At 46.7% G+C, this 25,714-nt stretch overlaps 1 protein-coding gene across 1 annotated transcript in view; it reads right to left on the reverse strand.

Annotated features, from left to right (window-relative positions):
• The window catches only part of LOC134339943 (beta-1,3-galactosyltransferase 5-like), a 46,044-nt gene extending 20,539 nt beyond the window's left edge, over window positions 1-25,505 (reverse strand). Inside the window, 3 exon segments of the mRNA XM_063036739.1 lie at window positions 22,948-23,043; window positions 24,608-24,649; window positions 25,429-25,505. The gene's annotated coding sequence lies outside the window, so the exon portion shown is untranslated.
• Between the last annotated feature and the right edge of the window lie 209 nt (window positions 25,506-25,714).

Here is a 25,714-nt window from a genome sequence, read left to right on the forward strand (position 1 = left end):
CTCCCAGGGTCGGACACAGACTGAAATCCCCCTCACACTGTCCCATCACACTCTCCCAGGGTCGGACACAGCGAAGCTCATTTCACACTGTCCCATCACACAATCCCGGGGTCATACACCAGCGAAATCCCCCTCACACTGTCCCATCACACAATCCCAGGGTCAGACACAGAGTGAAATCCCCCTCACACTGTCCCATAACACACTCCCAGGGTCAGACACAGCGAAGCTCATTCCACACCATTCTATCACACAATCCCGGGGTCAGACACCAGCGAAATCCCCCTCACACTGTCCCATCACACACTCCCAGGGTCGAACACAGCGAAGCTCATTCCACACCATTCCATCACACAATCCCAGGGTCAGACACAGAGTGAAATCCCCCTCACTGTCCGATCACACTCTCCCAGGGTCGGACACAGCGAAGCTCATTCCACACTGTCCCATCACACAATCCCGGGGTCAGACACCAGCGAAATCCCCCTCACACTGTCCCATCACACACTCCCAGGGTCGGACACAGCATGGAGGTGTTCTGATTGAGCTGGGAGAATGGGGCGGGTGGGGGGGAATTGCTGAATCAAGTTACAGATACATTGGATGAGGTGCGGAGGGTGCTTTGAACGTCTCAGTGAGTGACTGTTTTACTGTGGGGGCTTCTTGTTGAGCTTTCCCACCAGTTTGGACTGCATTTGTCGGTGGTTGATAACTGTGTCACTTCTTGTCGGGGCTGCTGGCAACCTGCCAGGAAGCTGTTTCACCTGAAGGGAAAAATCACCGTTGTTCCCCCTCTGACATCAAGACAACACCCATCCTCCTGCCTTGCCGTCTTTTCAGTCACCGTTTCCCATTCCCATTTTCCTCTCTCACCTGATCTGTCCATCACCTTCCTCTGGTGTTCCTCCCCCTTCCCCTGCTGCCACGGACTTCTGTCCTCTCTATCATATTCCTCCTTCTCCAGCCCTTTATCTCTTTCACTGCTCGACCTCCCAGTTCTTTACTTCACCCCACCCCTCCTCGGTTTCACCCATCACCTACTACCTTGTGTTTCTTCAGCCCGTTTCCCCCCCCCCCCCAACGCCACATCCTTACTGTCTTCTTATCTTCTTTCTCCACTCCTGATGAAGGGTCTCTGCCCGAAACGTTGACCGTTTTCTTTCCCCCATCGCTGCTGCCTGGGCTACTGTGATCCTCCAGCATTTTGTGTGTGTTGTTTAAACACAACAGTGCTTGTTGTGTTTTGATCTTTCCACAGTATGCTGACATATCTCTTCCCCTATTTCCATTTGACCATAAGATAAAGGAGCAGAAGTCGGCCATTCGGCCCATCAAGTCTGCTCCACCATTATATCATGAGCAGATCCATTCTCCGATTTAGTCCCACTCCCCCGCCTTCTCACCACAATCTTTGATGCCCTGGCTACTCAGATACCTATCAATCTCTGCCTTAAATACACCCAATGACTTGGCCTCCACTGCCGCCCGTGGCAACAAATTCCATAGATTCACCACCTCTGCTAAAAAAATTTCTTCGCATTTCTGTCTTGAAAGGGCGCCCTTCAATCCTTAAGTCATGTCCTCTCGTACTAGACTCCCCCATCATGGGAAACAACTTTGCCACATCCACTCTGTCCATACCTTTTAACATTCGAAATGTTTCTATGAGGTCTCCCCTCATTCTTCTAAACTCCAAGGGATACGGTCCAAGAGCGGACAAACGTTCCTCATATGTTAACCCTCTCACTCCCGGAATCATTCTAGTGAATCTTCTCTGTACCCTCTCCAACGTCAGCACATCCTTTCTTAAATAAAGAGACCAAAACTGCCCACAGTACTCCAAGTGAGGTCTCACCAGCGCCTTATAGAGCCTCAACATCACATCTCTGCTCCTATACTCTATTCCTCTAGAAATGAATGCCAACATTGCATTCGCCTTCTTCACCACCGACTCAGCCTGGAGGTTAACTTTAAGGGTTTCTTGTACGAGGACTCCCAAGTCCCGTTGCACCTCAGAACCTTTCCTGCTGGCTATTGGGAGGTCAGTAATACAATCCCGTCAGAGTGTTTGCACTCGCCCTATTTCTGACCTACACCCATATTGTCTCAGAGATGAAGCCTCCAGTATGTCCTCTGACTGCCTCTGAAGTAAAGGTCATACCCGTCCCCACCAGATGCCCTGGATTTTCTCTCTATCCTGAGACTGCAAAGGACAGAGAGGGTGAGAGAAAGAGGAGCCACGAGACAAATAATCCCGGCTCAAAATGTGTCAAGAGTTGACCACTGGGCTGTGTATTGGAGAATACGTCGGGGACAGTATTCGCAAGAATCCATTGATTCGTTGGAGTTGGCTGTCGGTTCATGATCTACGCCCTTCGTTGTCTCGAAAATCTGCTTGTTTGCTCGTTGTTTGTGCTGGTGATCTGGAACCTGAGCCTCTGGCAGTCCTTTTACTGCTCCCCCCACCCCGTAAGCAGGTGAGGGACACACTGTGACTGGACACCCTCTCAGCGAGACTCACACTGCCTCAAGTCCTGAGGGAAAGGAACAAGCATCCATTCAAATGCTGATCTGACAGAGCAACACATCAGAATGGAGATGGGTGAGGACCAGGAAGGGCTGTAAATGAAGGTAGGAGGACCCTGCGGTCATTTCCTGCTCCGACAGTCGTGCAGCTTTCGGTACTGTTGGGAGGAATGGCCCACCAAGGTTGTCTCTGCTGCTGAGCAGGGGAGGGCAAAGTCCATGGCGAGCAGGGACTGTGGGAGGATCATCAGTGACAGGAACAGCGAGTAATTCTGTAGCTGACAGCAAGGTTCATCACCTCCCTGGTGTCAGGGTCAGGGATTTCTTTAATCATAGAACAGTACAGCACAGAAACAGGCCCTTCAGCCCCTCAATGTCATGCTAGGCCGAATACATTAGTAATGAAATGCCAACCCAACAAATCCCTTCTGCTTACACAATGTCCATATCTTCCACTTTCCTCACATTCATGTGCCTATCTGAACATCTCTTAAAAGTCTCTAATGTTTCTGCCTCTCCCACCACCCCAGGCAGCACATCCCAGACACCCATCACTCTCTGTGCATAAAACCTGCTCCTCACCTCTCCTTTGAAATTACCCCTTCTCACCTTCAATGCATGCCCTCTGGAGTTGGATGTTTCAACCCTTGGGAAAAGGTTTCTCCGTCTACTCTGTTTATACATCTCATAATCTTATTAACCTCTGTCAGATCTCTATTCCAGGCAGCATCCTCGTAAATCTCTTCTGCACCCTGTCCAAAGCCTCGACATCTTTCCAATAATCAGGCATCCAGAACTGTATAGAACACTCCAGATGTGACCTAACGAGAGTTTTATAAAGCTGCAACATAACTTCCCAGTACAGATCCCAGAACACCAGTAAACACAGACTTCAACCACAATCTTGTCTTCTATGGGCAAGCCAGTTCTGAACGCGAACAGCCAATTCTCTGTGGATCCTTTGCATCCTAATATTCTGATCAGCCACCTATGAGGGACTTTGTCAAACATCTTACTAAAATCCACGTAGACAACATTAACAGCTCTAGCTTCATCAATCGCCCTCGTCACCTCTTCAAGAAAATCAATCAAGTTAGTATCGCCCCGCACAAACCCATGCCTGCTCGCCCTAATTAGGCCACGGCTTTCCAAATGCTCATCAATCCTTCCCCTGAGAAGTATCTCCAGTAACTTCCCGACCACTGATGTGAGATTCATCGGCATATAGTTTCCAGGAATATCCCTGCATCCCTTCTTGAATAACGGAACAGCAAAAGAGACACCAGGATGATGTGTTGCCTCCCAGGTGCTAGGGTCCATGATATATCGGAGCGGCTGTAGGATACTCACAAATGGGAGGGGGAACGGCCAGAGGTCGTGGTGCATATTGGCACGAGTGACGTAGGCAGAAAAGGGGAAGAGATCCTCTGCAGTGAGTGCATAGAGTTAGGAAAGTGGCTGAAGAGATGTGGCCTAACGAGAGTTTAATAAAACTGCAACATACCTTCCCAGAGAAGACCTCCAAGGTAGTAATCTCCTGATTACTCCCAGTGCCACGGGCTGGTGCGGGTAGGAATGAGGTGATAGCACGGATGAATGGGTGGCTGGGGAGATGGTGCAGGGGACAGGGTTTCATGTTCGTGGATCATTGGAACCTTTTCTGGGGAAGGGGTGACCTGTACAAGAGTGACGGGTTGCACCTGAACCGGAGGGGAACCAAAATCCTGGCCGGGAGGTTTGCAGATGCTACTCAGGAGAGTTTAAACTAGTTCTGCTGGGGGCTGGGAATCAGAGCAGCAAGTCAGTCAGTGAAGGATTGGACTGAAAGGTAGATGCCTGGGTAGGTAGTGGAAAGCAAAATCAAGCCAACAAGTATGATGGGTCGGATAGTTTGAAGTGTGCGTATTTTATTTCTGGGAGCATTATGGGTAAGGGTGATGAACTTAGAACATGGATCAGCAGATGGAACTACGATGCTGTAGCCATTACTGACCGAGAGGGGGGCAGGAATGGGTGATTGACATATCAGGTTTTCAAAGGTTTGAAAAAGATAGAGGTGGAGGTAAAAGAGGTGGTACTGCGTGAAGGGGGGGAGTGGCTCCACTATCACAGCTGCACTCAGGGGAGACATAATGGAGGGGTCAGGGACGGAGTCCATTTGGGTGGAAATCAGTAATAGGAAGGGTTCAATCACACTGATGGGATTGTACGACAGACACCCCCAGTGACCACCAGGCCACTGAGGAACAGATATCTAATCAGATTAAGGAAATGTGTGAAAATAATAGGGTTGTTGTCATGGGGCATTTCAATATCCCTCAGGTAAACTGGGGCTAGATGGGGCAGAATTTGTTAAGTGTATCCAGGAGGGTTTCTTAAATCAACATGTGGACGATCCAATGAGAGGAGCGGACATACTGGACCTGGTGTTGGGTAATGAGCCTGGCCAGGTGACTGACCTTTCAGTGGGTGAGCATTTTGGAACAGTGACTTCAACCCCTTAACTGCCAGGATAGCTAGAGATTTAGATGGGTGCGGTCTTTGCAGGAGAGTTTGAAATTGGAGTAGGACAAATTATGAGGGGATTTGGCAGGAAATAAGCCGAGTTAATTGGGAACATCTTTTTTCTGGCAAGTCCACATCAGACACGTGGAGAACGTTAAAAGATCAAATGCACAGAGTACAGGAAAGGGATATTCCCTTCAGATGGAAGGATGGGGATGGTAAGATAAGAAAAACTTGGATGTCCAGAGAAGTGGAGAATTTAGTCAAAAAAAAAGGAAAAGTATGTAAAGTTTTGGAAATTCGGATCAAACGAAGCACATGAGGATTATAAAGAAACTAGAAAGAACCAGAAAACAGGGGAATTAGGAAATCCAGGAGGGGCCATGAAAAGTCCCTGGCAATGAGGATTAAGGTGAATCCCAAGGCATTCTATAAACACAACAAGAGCAAGAGGATAACTAGGGAGCTGGTAGGGCCACTCAATGATAAAGGGGGGAACACTTGCTTGGATGCAGAGAATGTGAGTGAGGTACTTAGTAAGCACCTTGCTTCGGCATTTACCAAAGAAAGGGAGGTGAGGACCAGGATTTCAGTGCTGAGTGTATAAATATATTTGGGCATTTACAGGTCAAGGAAGCCTCCAAAGGATGTAATAAGATGGCTATGCCCCCAGGATTTACCCTCGGTTATTGAAGGAAGCAAGAGACGAGATTGCTGGGGGCTTGATCAACATCTCCGTGTCCTCTCTGGGCACAGGCGAGGTGCCGGAGGACTGGCAAGTGGCTAATATTGTACCTCTATTTTAAAAGGGAACAAGGGAAAATCCTGGGAACTACAGAGCAGTGAGCCTCACATCACTTGTAGGGAAAGTGCTGGAGGAAATTCTTAGGGGTAGCATACATGAGCATTTGGAAACCCATCACCTAATTCGGGAGAGCCAGCATAGCCTTGTGCATGGCAGGTCGTGCCTTACCAACTTCACGGGGTTTTTTGACAAGGTGCAGAGAGAGACTGAAGAGGACAGGACAGTGGATGTTGTCTGCATGGATTTTAATGAGGTGCTTGACAAAGACCCTCATGGGAGGCTGATCCAGAAGATTTGGATGCATGGGGTCCGTGCCAAATTGGCTATTTGGACAGGAGGTAGTGGTTGAAGGGACTTATTTGAGCTGCAGGTCTGTAATCAGTGGCGTTCCGTAGGGATCTATACTGGGACCTCTGCTGTTCATGATGTATATAAATAACCCAGATGAAAATGTTCGTAAGTTTGCGGATATAGCAAGATGGTGGAGTTGTGGATCGTGTTGAAGACTGGCAAAGAATACAGCACGATGTGGATCAGATGCAGATATGGGCTGAGAAACGGCCGATGGAATCTAGTCATAGTCATACTTTATTGAACCCAGGGGGAAATTGGTTTTCGTTACAGTTGCACCATAAATAATAAATAGTAATAGAAATAGTAATAGTAATATTACTATTAGTAAATAGTAATAGTCATGGAAATAATAAATAGTAATAGAATAGTAATAGAAAAATAGTATTAAATAGTTAAACAGTATAAGTAAATTATGAAATAAGTCCAGAACCAGCCTATTGGCTCAGGATGTCTGACCCCCCAAGGGAGGAGTTGTAAAGTTTGATGGCCACAGGCAGGAATGACTTCCTATGACGCTCTGTGCTGCATCTTGGTGGAATGAGTCTCTGGCTGAATGTACTCCTGTGCCCACCCAGTACATTATGTAGTGGATGGGAGACATTGTCCAAGATGGCATGCAATTTGGACAGCATCCTCTTGTCAGACACCACTGTGAGAGAGTCCAGTTCCATCCTCACAACATCACTGGCCTTACGGATGAGTTTGTTGATTCTGTTGGTGTCTGCTACCCTCAGCCTGCTGCCCCAGCACACAACAGCAAACATGATAGCACTGGCCACCACAGACTCGTGGAATATCCTCAGCCTCGTCCGGCAGATGTTAAAGGACCTCAGACTCCTCAGGAAATAGAGACGGCTCTGATCCTTCTTGTAAACAGCCTCAGTGTTCTTTGACCAGTCCAGTTTATTGTCAACCCAGATAAGTGCGAGGTGTTGCACCTTGGTAGGGTAAATGCAAGAAGACAGCACACTGTTAAGGGCAAAACCCACAACAGTGTTGCTGAGTAGAGAGATCTTGGGGTCCAAGTTCATTGATTCTTGAAAAAGGCTACACAGGTCGATAATGTGGTTGAGAAGGATTACTGAATGTTTGCCTTTATTAGTCAAGGCATTGAGTTCAAAAGACAGGAGGTCATTACCAGAAGTTCAAGAAATCGATGTTCATGCCATCAGGTTGGAGGCTGCCTAGTCAGAATACAAGGTGTTGCTCCTCCAACCTGAGTGTGGCCTCGTTGCGACAGTAGAGGAGACCATGGATGGACATGTTGGAATAGGGATGAGAAGTAGAATTAAAATGGGTGGCCACCGGGAGATCCTGCTCTTTCTGGCGGACAGAGCATGGGTGCTCGGCAAGAACAAGAGGGATGTTGTCGCTTTGGAGAGGGTGCAGAAGAGATTGACCAGGATGCTGCCTGGTTTAGAAGGCATGTGTTATCATGAGAGGTCGGATAAACTTGGGTTGTCTTCTCTGGAATGGAGGCGGCTGAGGGGAGATCTGATGGAGGTTTATAAGATTATGAGAGGCATAGATAGAGTGGACAGGGAGTTTCTGTTTCCCAGGGTTGAAATGTCTCATACCAGAGGGCATGCATTGAAGGTGAGGTGGGGGATGTGAGGGATAAGTCTTTTAACTCAGAGAGTGGTGGACACCTGGAATGTGCTGCTTGGTGAAGTGGGAGAGTCGAATATGTTTAAGAGATGTTTAATTGGTCACATAGATGTAAGGGAGATGGAGAGATATGGACATTGTGTCAGTCTGAGGGAGGGATGAGTGTTTGGGTGTTTTTTTGATTTCCTTTTTAGCCTGTGTTCCGAAGGGCCTGTTCCCGTGCTGTATGGTTCTCTATCCTTGAGTGCCCCAGTCAGAGTCCTGACCTTAACCTGAGCGAACACCTCTGGCAAGAAGTCAAGATTGCTGTACACCGTTGCTCCCCAACTAACCTGGCACAGCTTGAGCAATTCCTCAGGGAGGAACAGGCAAATCTCGCTCCATCACAGTGTCCATAGCTAACGGAGACTTATTCAAAGAGAATACTGACTGTAATTGCTGCGAGGGGTGATTCAATTAAGTACTGAGCAAAGGGGAATGAATACATTTGAACTGCTGACATTTCAGATTTTGAACTTTTAGTTTTTCCATGCTTTACAATTTGGGCTCTATTGTGGGGGAAAGGAGCATGTGATTCACAAATTTAAAAAAAATCTCAGTTAAATTGATCAAAACCCATGGTTACAATACTGTTATGTACGTGAACAAACGGTTGGGGGCTGAATACGTTTTTCGAGACACTGTAGATAGAGAGATCGATAGATGGATACGTAGATAAATAATAGTACTGAGGTGAGTGAGGTTATCCTCACTGGACCAGCAGCCTGATGGTTGAAGTGTAACAATAGTTCCTGAACCTGGTGGTGTGAGACCCAAGGCTCCTGTACCTCCTGCCCAATGGAAGCAGTGAGAAGAGAGCATGGTCTGGATGGTGGGGGTCACTGATGATGGATGCTGCTTTCTTGTGTCAACACTCCTTGTAGATGTGCTCAATGGTGGGGAGAGCTTTTCCTGTGATGGACTGGGCTGTATCCACCACTTTTAACGGGCTTCTCCATTCTCCTGTACTGGTGTGGGACCGGGACAAATCAATCTTGAGGGCCGGGGATGTCTTCTGCTCCGAGTGTGTTGTCTTCTTGCATAATGAGATGGAGGGAACTCTAGAGTAGGGTGTCCTGGTTTCAGTGATCAGTAGATTAAATGACCACAGAAAACTGCCTCCGGGGGAATGTGGAGACAATAACGTGGGATTAGTGTAGTATCAGTGTCAATGGTGTTTGATGGTCAGCACGTACCCAGTGGGCAAAAGGCCCTGTTTCTGTGTTGTATGACTCTGTGACTCTTTCTCTCTTCCTCGCTCACCTCTACTCTTTCATTTTCTGGCTCTCCCCGATACTTCACATAGCATTAACGCCTCGTGTTTCAGCCTGTGACCTTTCACCAAGTGTGACCTGTGTCTGTGATGTGAAAACCCCTCTGTCCTCAGTCTGTTTGTATCTGGTGGCAAATAGGAGAACAGAACAGGGCAGAATTAACCAGAGGGATGTTCCTATTGGAACTGTAATGGCCACAGAAGCAAGAGTAAATAATTTGTTATGTTTTGGGGAGAAACTGAATATTCTGCCCCACAAACTATATGGCATCTGCCTGACCCTCTCTCCTCTCCCCACCCCCCCCCCCAACTTTCTGTCTCACTCTCCCTGCACCGGCTTATCACCTTATTCCTTTCACTTCTGTCTCTGGGTGTATTTGCATTTGTGGCTTTCAACACGTGATACATGTGTGAGTGAAATGAACAGTCCATTGTTCTCAGTTTTCTGTTGTAAACATGCTGTCAGATTGAGACAAGATTAAACTGTGCAGTGTTTCAATTCGAGCTCATCCTGCAGAAGTCAGAGTAAACTACTTAGGGGGAATTTGTAAAAACAGGTCACTTGAAACAAAAGCTTCTCTTTAAATTTACCCAATGACTTGGTCTGCATAGCAATCCGTGGCAATGAATTCTAATGACCACTCTCTGGCTAAAGAAATTCCTCTTCATCTCTGTTCTAAATGGACACCCCTCTATCCTGAGGCTGTGCCCTCAGTCCGAGACTTGAAACATCCTCTCCATTACTTCCTCAATCCAGGGCTTTCAGTATTCGACAGGTTTCAGTGAGATCCTCCTCATTCTTGTAAAATCCGGTGGGAGGGGGTACCCGCCCAGAAACATCAATTGCTCCCGATATGTTAACCCTTTCAGTCACGGGATCATTCTCCTTTGGACTCTCTCCAATGCCAGTGAATCTTTTTTTAGATACGGGACCCAAGACTACTCAATACTCCAAATGCAGTCTGACAAATGCCCTATAAAGCCTCAGAATTTCATCCTTGCTTTTAAATTCTAGTCTTCCCCACACTGTATCCTATCTGCCACTTCTTGGCCCATTCTGCTCATCTGTTTACGTCCTTCTACAGACAGCCCGCTTCCTCAACACTACCTTCCGGCGAATTCGAGACCGGTCAGCCTAACATCGGTGGTGGGGAAAATGCTAGAGTCAGTTATCAAAGATGTGATAACAGCACATTTGGAAAGCGGTGAAATCATCGGACAAAGTCAGCATGGATTTGTGAAAGGAAAATCATGTCTGATGAACCTCATAGAATTTTTTGAGGATGTAACTAGTAGAGTGGATAGGGGAGAAACAGTGGATGTGGTATATTTGGATTTTCAAAGGGTTTTTGACAAGATCCCACACAGGAGATTAGTGTGCAAACTTAAAGCACATGGTACTGAGGGTAAGGTATTGATGTGGATAGAGAACTGGGTGGCAGACAGGAAGCAAAGAGTGGGAATAAACAGGACCTTTTCAGAATGGCAGGCAGTGACCAGTCGTTGAAAGTGGGCATGTAGGTACAGCAGGCAGTGAAAAAGGCAAATGGTATGCTGGCATTCATTACAAGAAGATTCGAGTACAGGAGCAGGGAGGTACTACTGCAGTTGTACAAGGCCTTGGTGAGACCACACCTGGAGTATTGTGTGCAGTTTTGGTCCCCTAATCTGAGGAAAGACATCCTTGCCATAGAGGGAGTACAAAGAAGGTTTACCAGATTGATTCCTGGGATGGCAGGAATTTCTTATGATGAAAGAGTGGATCGACTAGGCTTATACTCACTGGAATTTAGAAGATTGAGGGGGGATCTTATTGAAATGTATAAAATTCTAAAGGGATTGGTCAGGCTAGATGCAGGAAGATTGTTCCCGATGTTAGGGAAGTCCAGAACGAGGGGTCACAGTTTGAGGATAAAGGGGAAGCCTTTTAGGACCGAGATTAGGAAAAACTTCTTCACACAGAGAGTGGTGAATCTGTGGAATTCTCTGCCACAGGAAACAGTTGAGGCCAGTTCATTGGCTATATTTCAGAGGGAGTTAGATATGGCCCTTGTGGATTAAGGGATCAGCGGATATGGAGAGAAGGCAGGTACAGGGTTCTGAGTTGGATGATCAGCCATGATCATACTGAATGGCGGTGCCGGCTCGATGGGCTGAATAGCCTACTCCTGCACCTATGTTCTATGTTAATCTCTACCTACCTTAGTATCGTTCACAAAGCTATCAAATCTGTCATCCAGATCACTGACGTACAGTATAAAGTGCAAAGTATCAGTCCCAACACCGACCACTGTGAAACACAATCGTCACTGGCAGCCAATCAGAAAAGGGCCCCTTTAATCCCACTCTTGGCTTCCTGCCAGTCAGGCATTCTTCTATCCATGCCAGTACCTTTCCTGCAATACCATGGGCTCTTATCTTGTTAAGCAGCCTCATGTGCAGGACCTTGTCAAAGGCCTTCTGAATATGTAAACAACTTTGACCATCTATCCTGCCTGTTTTTTTTCCCCTCAAAGCATTCCAACAGATTCATCAGGCAAGATATCCCCTCAAGGAAAACATACTAACTATGGCCTATTTTATCAACTGCCGCCATGCACCCCAAACCTTCATCTTTAATAATGGACATTTTACTAATTCTGAAATCAGGCTAACTGGTCTATAGTTTCTTGTCTTTTGCCTCCCTCCCATCTTAAAGGGTGGAGTGACATTTGCAATTTTCCAGTCCTCCAGGCCCATTCCAGAACTAGTGTCTCTACAATCATTTTAGCTACATCTTTCACAACCCTGGGATGTAGTACATATGGTCCAGGTAGCTTATCGACTTTCAGACTTTTCAGCTACCCAAGCACCTTAACAACTATACTGACCTCTGCCCCCGACACTCTAATTTGGTGTACTGATGGGGTATTTCATAATGAAGACTAACGCAAAATACTTATTGAGTTTGTCCACCTTCTTCGTCCCCATTACTACCTCTCCAGGACATTCCCCACTCTTGCCTCTGTTTTCCTCTTTGTATTTCTGAGAAAGCTTTTGGTATTGTCCTTGATATTACTGGCGAATTAACCTTCATGTTTCATCTTTTCCCTTCTTGCTTTTTTAATTGTCTTCACTTGGTTTTTAAAATCCTCCAGCTTCCCACTAATTATTGCTTCACTGTACACCCTCTCTTTTACTTTCATAAACGCAAACACGAGGAATTCTGCAGATGCTGAAAATTCAAGCAACACACATCAAAGTTGCTGGTGACGCAGCAGGCCAGGCAGCATCTCTAGGAAGAGGTACAGTCGACGTTTCGGGCTGAGACCCTTCGTCAGGTCTAACTGAAGGAAGATTTAGTAAGAGATTTGAAAGTGGGAGGGGGAGGGGGAGATCTAAAATGATAGGAGAAGACAGGAGGGGGAGGATGGAGCCAAGAGCTGGACAGTTGATTGGCAAAAGGGATATGAGAGGATCATGGGACAGGAGGTCCCAGGGGAGAAGGAAAAGGTGGAGTGGGGGAAAAACCCAGAGGATGAGCAAGAGGTATAGTCAGAGGGACAGAGGGAGAAAAAGGAGAGTGAGAGAAAGAATGTGTGGATATAAATAAATAATGAATGGGGTAAGAGGGGGAGGTGGGGCATTAGCGGAAGTTAGAGAAGTCGATGTTCATGCCATCAGGTTGGAGGCTACCCAGACGGAATATAAGGTGTTGTTCCTCCAACCTGAGTGTGGCTTCATCTTTACAGTAGAGGAGGCCGTGGATAGACATATCAGAATGGGAATGGGATGTGGAATTAAAATGTGTGGCCACTGTAAGATCCTGTTTTCTCTGGCGGACAGAGCGTAGGTGTTCAGCAAAGCGGTCTCCCAGTCCGCGTCGGGTCTCGCCAATATATAGAAGGCCACATCGGGAGCACCAGACGCAGTATATCACCCCAGCCGACTCACAGGTGAAGTGTCGCCTCACCTGGAAGGACTGTCTGGGGCCCTGAATGGTGGTAAGGGAGGAAGTGTAAGGGCATGTGTAGCACTTGTTCCGCTTACAAGGATAAGAGCCAGGAGGGAGATCTGACGAAGGGTCTCGGCCTGAAACGTCGACTGTACCTCTTCCGAGAGATGTTGCGTGGCCTGCTGCGTTCACCAGCAACTTTGCTGTGTGTTGTTTTCACTTTTATGCTGTCTTTGACTTCTCTTTTCCACCAGATGCCTCATCCTCTCACATCTTTGAGATGTATCTATCCTGAGCCTTCCAACTTACTCCCCAAAACTCCAGCCATTACTGCCCTGCCATCATCCCTGCTAGTAGCCCCTTCCAATCAACTTTGGCCAGCTCCTTTCTCATGCCTCTGTAATTCCCTGTACTCCACAGAAAGTTCCCCTAAAAGTTCCGTTACCTTAAGCTCTGTTTCATTACGCAACACCAAGAGGAGTCCGCCAGCAAGTTTTGACTTTTGCACCATGGACAGCATTCTGATTGGTTGCATCACTATCTGGTGTGATGGAGTCACAGGTTCAGGAAGTTGAAGTTGTAAACTCAGATATCCCCAGCACGAGCACTGTCCCTATTATCGAGGACACCTTCAAAAGGCGATGCCTCCAAAACACAAAATACTCTGCAGATGCCGGGGTCAGAGCGACACTCACAACACGCTGCAGGAACTCAGCAGGTCAGGCAGCATCCATGGAAACGATCAGTCAAAGTTTCAGGCCCGAACCCTTCGTCAGGACTGAAGAGGGAGGGGGCAGAGGCCCTATGAAGAAGGTGGGGGGTGGGTGGGAAGGAGAAGGCTGGTAGGTTCCAGGTGAAAAACCAGTAAGGGGAAAGATCAAGGGGTAAGGAAGGGGAAGCAGGGAGGTGATAGGCAGGAAAGGTGATGAAGGAATAGGGTAAAACACAATGGGTAATAGAAGGAGGCGAATCCATGAGGGAGGTGATGGACAGCTGGGGGAGGGGGCAGAGTGAAATAGGGATAGGGGAAGGGAGGGGAGGTAATTACCGGAAGTTGGAGAATTCTATGTTCATACCCAGGGGCTGGAGACATCCTAGATGGTATATGAGGTGTTGTTCCTCCAACCTGAGTTTGGCCTTGTCATGGCAGTAGAGGAGGCCATGTATGGACATATCCGAATGGGAATGGGAAGCAGAGTTGAAGTGGGTGGCAACCGGGAAATCCTGTCTGTTGTGGCGGACAGAGTGGAGGTGCTGGACGAAGCGGTCCCCCAATCTGCGTCGGGTTTCACCAATGTAGAGGAGGCCGCACCGGGAGCACCAGATGCAATAGATGGCCCCAACAGACTCACAAGTGAAGTGTTGCCTCACCTGGAAGGACTGTTTGGGGCCCTGAATGGTGACAAGAGAGGAGGTGTAGGGACAGGTGTAGCACTTACGCTTACAGGGATAAGTGCCGGGTGGGAGATCCGTGGGGAGGGACGTGTGGACCAGGGAGTCGCGGAGGGACCGTTCCTGCGGAAAGCGGAGAGGGGTGGAGAGGGAAAGATGTGCTTAGTGGTGGGGTTCTGTTGAAGGTGGTGGAAGTTGCGGAAGATAATGTGCTGGATCCGGAGGCTGGTGGGGTGTTAGGTGAGGACAAAGAGAACTCTGTCCCTGGTGTGGTGGCGGGAGGATGGGGTGAGGGCCGAAGTGCGGGAAAGGTGAGGGCATCATTGATGACAGCAGAAGGGAAACCACGATCCTTAAAGAAAGAGGACATTTGAGATGTCCTGGAACGGAAAACCTCATCCTCGGAGCAAATGTGGCGGAGACGGAGGAACTGGGAATAGGGAATGGCATTTTTGCATGTGGCAGGGTGGGAAGAGGTATAGTCGAGGTAGTTATGAGAGTCAGTGGGCTTGTAAAAGATGTCAGTGGACAGTATTTCTCCAGAGATGCAGACCGAGAGATCCAGAAAGGGGAGAGAAGTGTCCGAGATGGACCAAGTGAATTTGAGGGCTGGGTGGAAGTTTGAAGCAAAGTTGATGAAATTGACGAGCTCAGTATGGGTGCAGGAAACAGCACCAATGTAGCCGTCAATGTAGCGATGGAAAAGTTGGGGAGCAGTACTAGAATAGGTTTGGAGCACAGACCGTTCCACATAACCAACAAAGAGGCAGGCATAGCTGAGGTCCTCCCCCACCCTTTTACCTTTGCCTTTACTGGTTTTTCACCTGGCACCTACCAGCCTTCTCCTTCCCACCCTCCCCCCAACTTCTCTATAGGGCCTCTGCCCCTTCCCGTCGTTTCCATGGATGCTGCCCGACCTGCTGAGTTCCTCCAGCGTGTGGTGAATGCCTCAGAAACAGTAGCCAGCACGCAGGCGGGGGAAGCATCAGGGGCAGCAGGGCAGCAGAAGGCAGGCGGAGCACCACCAAACGCGGTGAGCTCCTGCTCCTCACCTGAGGGTTTTTCCTAGTTTTTTAAACCATGAAAGGAAGATAGGGTCCAGCAGAGCAGCCATCATTGGTGTGGGGGCTACTGTCAGAGTGGGAACTTAGAGACTAACTCGAGAGGCTTCGACGAGAAGAAGTTGAGGCCAAAGAAACGGGTAAGAAGGGTAGGTTTTTCCTTTCATTACTGCTGGTTTGGTCTTTGTTGCCCATATTGTACAGTGCAGGCAGGATGGCAGACGTGGCAATGGAATGCTCCTCCTGTAGGATGTAGGAATTCAGGGAACCGGATAGTCTCCCTGATGACTACACCTGCGGGAGGTGCAGCCCACTCCAGCTCCTGAAAGACTGCATTAAGGAGCTGGAGCAGGAGTCGGATGAAGTAAGGACCGTCCAGGAGGCAGAAAAATCAATAGATACGACTCTTGACCAGGTCTTTGCACCCAGGGTGCAGAATTCGGTGAATAGATGGGTGAACACCGAGAGAGGTAAAGGGAGAAGGAAGTCAGTGAAGGGTCCCCCCGTGGCCATTCTCCTCAGAAACAGGTATACCTTTTTGGATACTGATGAGGGGGATTACCTACCTGGCCAAGGTAGCAGCAGCCAGACCGATAGCCCTGTGGTCAGCTCTAAGCTTCAGAAGGAGAGGGTGAAGTCAGGCACAACAATAGTCATAGGGGACTTGATAGTTGGGAGACAGATAGGAGATTCTGTGGCAGCAATAGCGTGTTGCCTCCCAGGTGCTATGGTCCAGGATGTTTCTGAGGGGTTGAAGAATAATCTTGAAGGAGAGGGTGAGCAGCTGGAGGTTGTGGTACACGTTGGTACCGATGACATCGGCAGGAGAGGGGTCAAGGTCCTGTGCACTAAATTTAGGGAGAGAAGGAGGAGACTGAAGAACAGGATCTCCAAGGTGGTAAAATCCGGATTACTCCCGGTGCCGAGTGCTCGGGAAGGTCAGAACAGAAAGATAGCACAGATGAATGAGTGGCTGAGGAGATGGTGCACGGGACAGGGTTTCGAGTTCTTGAATCATCTGAAGCTTTTCTGGGGAAGAACTAACCTGTACAAGTGGGATGGGCTGCACCTGAACTGGAGGGGAACCAATATCCTGGGAGGGAGGTTTGCTGAGGCTGTCAGGGAGGATTTAAACTAGATTTGCAGGGCGGGGGGTGGGAACCGAAGTGAAGAGGCAGAGATTGGGGCAGTTGACACACAAGTAGGAACAGGGTAGGGAGTTTGTGAGGAAGGATAGGCAGATGACAGAGCAAAGATGCACTCAGCCAGATGACTTGAGATGTGTCTACTTTAATGCAAAGAGTATCATAACAAAGTGGATGAACAGAGTGTGGATCAATATGTCAAACTATGACGTTGTGGTCATCACAGAGACTAAGGTGTCTCAGGGGCAAGAATGGCAGCTGAGTGCGCCGGGCTTGAGATGTTTCAAAAAGGACAGGGAGGGAGGCAAAAGAATTGGGGGAGTCGCACTGCTAATCAGGGAGTGTCACGGTTGCATAAAAGGAGCAAGTCATGGAGAGATTGTCTACTGGGTCATTGTGGGTGGAAGTCAGAAACAGGAAGGGGGCAACAATTCTACTGGGTGTTTTTATAGACCCTTCCAATAGTAACAGAGACATCAAGGAGAAGATATGAAGGCAGATCCTGGAATGGTGCAATAATAATAGGGTTGTTGTGATGGAAGATTTTAACTTTCCAAAATTGAGTGATATCTCCTTACAGCAAGGGGTATGGATGGGGTGGAGTTTATTTGGTGTGCTCAGAAAGGTTTCGGACGCAATATGCAGATAAGCCAAGTAGAGGAGAAGCTCAACTTGATCTGGTATAGGGAAATGAATCCAGTCAGCTGTCAGGTCTTTTGGGAGAGCATTTTGGAGGTAGTGATTACAATTCCATCTCCTTTCCTACAGCACCGGAGAGGGATAGGAGCAGAAAATTTGGGAAAACGTTTAATTGGGGTAGGGAGAAATATAATGCTATTAGGCAAAAACTTGGGAGCAGATGTTCTCAGGCAAACGTATGGCAGAAATGTAGCAAATGTTCATGAAACATTTACATGGCATTCTGCACAGGTATGTTCCATTGAGCTAGGGAAAGGATGGTAGGGTAAAAGAACCATGGTGTACAAAGGATGTAGAAAATCTAGTTAAGAGGAAAAGCTTACGTAAGGTTCAAGAAACTAGGTATTGTTAGAGGTCTAGAAAATTACAAGTTGGTAGAGACAGAAACAATAGGGTCTTAGGTACACGACACTTAGAAAAATAGAGGGTTATGCAGTAGGGAAATTCTAGGCAGTTTCCGGAGAAGGTTACATGGTCGGCACAACATTGTGGGCCGAAGGGCCTTTAATGTGCTGGAGAGTTCTATGTTCCAGGTGAAAAGATAGCAATCATCATTAAAGACCCGTCACCACTCGCATTACTACCATTGGAGAGGGGTTGCAGGAGCCTGAAGACAGACAGACACTCAACTTTTTGCCAATAGCTTCTTCCCCTGCAGCATCAGATTCCTGAACAAACAATTAACTAACCCTTCAACACGGCTTCACTATTTTTGCTTCCATTTTGCACTATTTTTGCTTTGATATTGCACTACTTATTTACACACACACACACACACATTATAAAGTGGAGTCCAGTTAATTGAGCCATAAGACCTTAAGACATAGGAACAGAATTAGGCCATTCAGCCCATCGTGTCTGCCCTACCATTTCATAATGGCTGATCCCAGATTCCAGTCAACCCCGCACACCTGCCCTCTCACCATATCCCTTCTTGTCCTGACCAGTCAGGAATCTATCAACTTCCACCTTAAAGATACCCACAGACTTGGCCTCCACCGAAGTCCGTGGCAGAGCATTCCACAGATTCACTACTCTCTGGCTAAAGAAAAATCCTCCTTACCTCTGTTCTAAACGGTCACCCCTCAATTTTGAGGCTGTGCCCTCTAGTTCTGGATACCCCCGCCACAGGAAACATCCTCTCCACATCCACCCTATCCAGTCCTTTCAACATTTGGTAGGTTTCAATGAGATCCCCCCCACCCGCATTCTTCTAAATTCCAGTGAGTACAGGGCTAAGACTGGCAAACACTCCTCCTATGTTAACCCCTTCATTCCCAGAATAATCCTTGTGTACCTCCTCTGGACTCTGTCCAATAACACAACACATAAAAATTGCTGGTGAACACAGCAGGCCAGGCAGCATCTATAGGAAAAGGTACAGTCGACGTTTCAGGTTGAGACGTCGACTGTACCTCTTCCTATAGATGCTGCCTGGCCTGCTGTGTTCACCAGCATTTTTTACGTGTGTTGCTTGGAATTCCAGCATCCGCAGATTTCCTTGTGTTTACATCCTTTCTGAGTTATGGGGTCCAAAATTGTTGACAATACTCCAAGAGGTGCTGCCTGACTAGTGTCTTAAAAGCCTCAGCATTATCTCTTTGTTTTTATATTCTATTTCCCTTGAAATAAATGCCAACATTGCATTTGTCTTCTTTACCACAGACTCAACCTATAAATTAACCTTCTAGGAGTCTTGCACGAGGACTCCTAAGTCCATTTACACCTCTGATGTTTGAATTCTCTCCCCATTTAGATAATAGTCCGGACTATTGCTCCTTTTACCAAAACGCATTGTCATACATTTCCCAACACGGTATTCCATCTACCACTGTTTGCCCATTTTTCTAATTTGTCTGTCCTGCTGCATCACATTGCTTCCTCAGCACTACCTACTCCTCCACCTATCCTCGTATCCGTAAACTTTGCCACAGTCATCAATTCCACTACCTAAATCATTGACAATTTGAAAAGTAGCAGTCCTAATACTGACCCCTGAGGTACACCACCAGTCACTGGGAGCCAACCAGAAAAGGGCCCCTTTATTCCTACTCACTGCCTGTCAGCCATTCCTCTATCCATGCCAGTATCTTTCCTGTAACACCATAGGAGTTTATCTTGTTCAGCAGTCTCCTGTGAGGCACCTTATCAAATGTCTCTGAAAATCTAAGTAAATGACACCCACTACCTCTCCTTTGCCCACACTGCTTGTTATTTCCTTGAAGAACTCTTAACAGATTTGTCAGGCAAGATTTCCCTTTACAGACTTTTCTTTATACTGGACTTTGACTTACTTTATCATAAGTCTCCAAGAACGCCGAAATCTCATCCTAAAAAATGGACTCCATCACTTCCCCCAACCACTGAGGTTAGGCTAACTGGCTTATAATTTTGTCTCTTTTGCCTTCCTCCCTTTTAAAGAGTGGAGTGACATTTGCAATCTTCCAGTCCTCCAGGACCATGCCAGAATCAAGTGATTCTTGAAAGATAATGACCAATGCATCTGTTATCTCTTCAGCAACTTCTCTCAGGACTCTGTGATGTAGTCCATCTGATCCAGGTGACTTATCTACCTGAAGACTCTTCAGTTTTCCAAGCAGTTTTCCCTTTGTAATAGCAATGGCACTCACTCCTGCTCCCTGAATTTTGGCATACAGCAAGTGTCTTCCACAGCAAAGACTGAAGCAAAGTACTTATTAAGTTCATTTGCCATTTCTTTGTCCCCCATTTCTACATCATCAGCATCATCTTCCAGTGGTCCAATATCAACTCTCACCTCCCTTTTAGTCTTTATATACCTGAAAAAACTTTTAGTATCCTGCTTTATACTATCGAGTCGTATGCCCTCATATTTCATCTTTTCCCTTCTTACAGCTTTTTTACTTGCCTTCTGTTGGATTTTAAAAGCTTTCCAATCATCCAACTTTCCACTCACTTTTGCTATCTTATACACCCTTCCCTTGGCTTTTATACAGTCATTAACTTCCTTGTCAGCCACGGTTGCCTTGCTCTGCCATTTGAAAACAACTTATTTTATCTGTGGGACGTATCTATCCTGCACCATGTGAACTATTCCCAGAAAATACAGCCACCTCTGTTCTGCTGTCATCCCTGCCAGCATCCTCCTCCAATCCAGCCGTCTGGGTAGCCTCCAACCTGATGGCACGCACACTGATTTCTCTAAATTCTGTTAAAGCCCCTCCTCCCCTTCTTACCCCATCCCTTATTTATTTATTTACTATTTTCCCCCTTCCCCCTTTTTTTTCTCTCTCTCTGTCCCTCTCACCGTAGGATTTTATCTTTTTAAGCAGTCTCCTGTGAGGCACCTTATCAAATGCCTTCTGAAAATCTAAGTAAATGACACCCACTACCTCTCCTTTGTCCACACTGCTTGTTATTTCCTTGAAGTCCTTGCCTGCTCTCCATCTTCCTCTGGGCTCCCCTCCACCTTTCTTTCTCCCTAGGCCACACGTCCCATGATCCTCCCCCTTCTCCAGCCTCGTATCCTTTTTGTCAAACTACTTTCCAGCTCTTGGCTTCATCCCTTCCCCTCCTGTCTTCTCCTATCATTTCGGATCTCCCCCTCCCCCTGACTTTCAAATCTCTTACTAACTCTTCCTTCAGTTTGTCCTGACGAAAGGTCTCGGCCCGAAACGTCGACTGTACCTCTTCCTAGAGATGCTGCCTGGCCTGCTGCGTTCACCAGCTTTTTGCGTATGAAGCTCCTCACTCATTGCCTCTGTAATTCCCTTTATTCCATTGTGATACGGATGCATGTGATTTATGCTTCTCCCTCTCAAATTGCAGTATCAATTCAATCATATTATGATCACTGCTTCCTAAGGGTTCCTTTACCTCAAGCTCTGACCCTTCGTCACCTCTTTTTAAAGATGTAATTCCATCTCTGACCAAAAGAGCCACACCACCACCTATGCGTCCCTCCCTGTCCTTTTGATACGAAGTATATCGTTTTATGTTAAGCTCCCAACTATGACCTTCTCTCAGCCACGACTGCGTGATGCCCACAACGTCACACTGACCAATCTCTAATTGTGCCACAAGTTTGTCCACTTTAATCTGAATGCTACGTGCATTTATATACAGAACCTCCAGTCCTGCATTCTTCGCCCTTATGAATTTTGCCTCTGTGGTACAACTTAGCTCTTTGCCATCATTCCCTTCAGTTAGTTCGGACACTAGGCTGCTTAATTGGGACAGAAGACTGTTGCCAAAGAGTGTCTAACTAGCGTCAGTCACGTGCGCTTCCAAGGTCTTTAGATGTACCACCATGAAAAGTTTTTTTAAATAGCATCAGTTATGTGTTTCTTTTGAATGAGCAGTGGTTTTTGTCACCGATAGCAGGAAATAAGCAGGAACACAATTTGGAACTGTTTTGCTCATCACAGTTTCAAGCTTTCAGGCCTGGAGATGCCAGAAACAGTTGGGAGCAAAAATTAAATGAATTGACGACTTCAACAAGTCAGGAACTATGGGGAATTTGAAGGTATCGACAATCACCTTAAATGTTATAATGAAAAAGAAGATTCGGAATATGCAATCGTCTGAAGCATTGTATGAAGGCAGTCGATTATCTGCACTGAGTGTCTGCTGTGGTTTTGTTCACCTACAGTCAATTAAAAGAACATGGCTGGTGAATTCCTCCGTCGACAACCACAATACACAGTTTTATTGTCCTGCACAAGTATTGGTGGTGTTCTAATTTGTCCTGTATTTCATTGAATTAAATAAATTGCTACTCAGTTAAACAGTAATTCGTCTTTTTTTTAATATTTTCTAACTATTTCCATGAGGAGGCGGCCGCTTAATTGGGCCAAACCGTACTGGTTGTGATTTGTCACAATTAACTGGAATCCACTCTATTTCTTATTGTAATTTATGATGTATTTTACGCATTGCAGCACCCATAAAATCTACTACGACTTACAATAAGAAATGCACTGGAGCTATCCACAGCCCCGGTTATGTGCCTCAGCAGAACCCTGACCCCTGGACGCTTCTGGAGCAGAGCCCATCCCATTGGAACAACTTCCTCCGTTCCCCAACACTGCTGACAACGTCCCAAAATTCAAACCCACTTCTCACACGGGCTGACACAGTTTTTTACCCCTCCCCTTCCTTTCCAGTTCTGATGAAGGGCCTCAGCCCAAAACGTTTAATCGTCATTCGTTTCCAGAGATGCTTCCTGAACTGTAGATTTCCTCCAGCTTTTTGTACACCGGAAATCAAACATCCACAAGTAATCCCTTCCTGTGCCGGTGTTGGATGAAGGTTTTTGGGCTCTAGGGATATAACGGGCACACGGGGGCTTTGGCAGCTTAAGGTACATATTCCAGAGATTAAATATGAACTTTGTGGATAACTGAGAATTGGAAGAACACAGATACACGTGGGGTTGGCACAATGGAGAAACGGGAAGGGACAAGATTACCAAGGAGATGTAAACCGGGATGGGAATTTTGTGACTGAGATGAATATGGAGGTGACTGGTAAACGACACAGTGTAACTTGGGTGGGGCAGCAGAGATATCTCAGTGGGGAATAAGACAACAAGGAAATGCACACCCTCTCCCAATCCCCTCTCTCACCTGAGCCTTGCTTGTCGCTATTATTCAATGTTCCCCTGTAGCTTCTCACCAGAGGTCGTCTCTGCTTCTGGCATGGAGAGCCTATCGTTCACGGTCCTATAGCACACCAGAGAGGTACAAGGGGTTGCACATTGAGAACAGATGAGATTAGGACTTTCAGGAGGTTGAGAGGGCGATGGATAGGACGTAAACAGGAGGAGTTTTATAAAGTTGCAACAACAGACCCTCTTGACTTTTGACTTCAGTGCCTCGACTAACAACATCAGCATTTCATAAGCCTTCTGAACCACCTTATTGAACTCTGAGCCACTTTCAAGGAGCTCTGAACTTGGATCCAAGATCTCTCTGCTCAGCAACACTGTTAAGGATCTTGCCCTCAACATGCCAAACTTCGATTCGTAACTTTCCTGTGATCTATTCTGTTCTTTTTCATTAATTGTAGTGAAGAGATTTGTTGCTCTTGTTCCTCGACACAAAAAATCTACTGTCACTAATTAAATGGACTCTCAACTTCAGGGTTATCACCATTCAACCGTATACACGTATCCTGCCAAACAAAACAACCTTCCTCCGGACCAAGGTGCAGAACACAGCACATATAACTCACAACAACACATCAAGTAATATTACCACAAATAAATTAACAAATTATAAAATATATTGCAGAAAATTGACATTTAGCATAAGGTGCATTTCAAAGTTCAGAGCAAATTTATTATCAAAATACAGATATGTCACCATACACAACCCTGAGATTCGTTTTCTTGTGGGAATACTCAATAAATCTATAGAATAATAACCACAACCGAATCAATGAAAGACCGACCAGTTAGGCCATTCAACCAGAGTGCAGAAGACAACAAACTGTGCAAATACAAAAAGAGGAAAAAATAATAATAAATAAATAAGCAATAAATATCAATATCATGAGATGAAGAGTCCTTGAAAGTGGGTCCATAGGTTGTGGGAACATTTCAATGACGGGGTGAGTGAAGTTGAGTGAACTTTTCCCCTGTGCCGTGCAATAGATTTTTGAGCCGTTTCACAGACACCCGGTTCACCTGTCCTTTGTGAGGCCGGGAGGAGTCAGGGTACAATGTTTATATGAAGTGTGAGAGGTTGCAGCCCCTGTTTGAGTATCTGAAGGGGCTGCTGCTCACGTTTTGGTTGTACTTCAGCCCTGTGCTCCTGATATATGGTCACCCAGTACGGAGGGGTTGGGATGCTCAGAGAATCTACTGGTGGGCTTGTTCCTGGACCTGGCCAAGATGGCCATTCGTGGGTCCAGGCAGTCAAGGGCTCTGCCCAGGCTGAATGCCTGTCCCTCTGCTGGAGATACGTTCATGCTGAAGTGTCTGTAAAGAGGGAGAATGTGGTCACTATGGGTACAGGGGGTATTTCCAGGAATGGTGGGCCTTCCAGGGAATTGAATGTTTTGTAGAAAGTAGTAACCATATTTTAACTTGAAATTGTTAACAATCTCAAAAATCACAGATGTCTGTATTTTGTGCGTGAATAAATTTTTATAATTCTGTAAAACAAAATGGGAGCTATGCTCTTTAAAGGCCTTTGTTGCCAGGGCTGTCTGCACTGTCTACAATTTATCCTTGCCTGGACACAACTTGCACACAAAATCCCCTTACTGATGTAAATTACTCACCCAGAAAAGCCAGAACAAGCCACGGGACCCTCCTCTTGCCGGCTACAGGGGGAAAAACATAATTTAATTTTCTCACAAATATATTTCTATATTTATTATAATCTACAGTAAATTTTATTCATTGCACTGTTCTGCTTTCGTAAACCAACAAATCTCACGAAATATGTCAGTGATAACACACCTGATTCTGAACGTAACTTAAATCAGAGAGAAACGAGGCAGTGGGGTACGGACCAGACTGCAAAACTGGGACAATAACAGGATCCATCGATAGTGGATGTGGTTAACATGCTCTCACTGGGACCCGACAGACAGAGGTGAGATATCTGAGATATCTACCTAGCTATCTCTCTCTCTCTCTCTCTCTCTCTCTCTCTCTCTCTCTCTCACTATATATATATATATATATCATCACAGAGTGAGAAGGGTAGGACCCTCTGTCTCACTCTCTCTCCCTCTGTGTGTGTCTCTCCCTCCCCCCACCCCCACCAACACACTGAGTCGACACAGAAAAGGGTGAGATCTCCCTCGCTCTCTCTCTCTCACTGGGACCTTCTTGAGGTAAGTGAGAACTCCCTCTTTCCTTCCAGAAAGTCCATCTACTTTAATGTCCCTGCATCCTGTCCACCCCATTCCATCTTCAGATCTGTTATCTCCACCAAACGCTGTCCCTATGCAGAATACACACACACACACACACACACACACGCACGCACGCACACACACACACACACACACACATGTTAACAGCACAGATGACAGATATCTGAGTCTAACCACGGTTTACAGTCTGCGTGAGAGATGGAGGGAGATGGAAGTACCTGTATCCTCCTCAGTTGTGGAGTCAGTCCGTGAGAAGTGTCAGCCTTGGCACCGGCTACCTTCCACACTGGCTGCTGGTGTGAAGGAACACAGGGCTGGTTAGTGAGACGGCTGATTATATGATATGGGAGAACATGCAAAGTGAGGGAGCCGCCTGGAATGAACAGTCTATTGCTCTCATTTTCCAAACTTCCTCAATGGACACGACATCGACAACAGCTCAGGACAGGAAAAGGGCTCTGTGTATCGGGACAGGAGTGCACACACCGACTAGGGAGTCAAATA

Source organism: Mobula hypostoma, chromosome 31 (genome assembly GCF_963921235.1).
Source record: "Mobula hypostoma chromosome 31, sMobHyp1.1, whole genome shotgun sequence".
Classification (NCBI taxonomy): Eukaryota; Metazoa; Chordata; class Chondrichthyes; order Myliobatiformes; family Myliobatidae; genus Mobula; species Mobula hypostoma.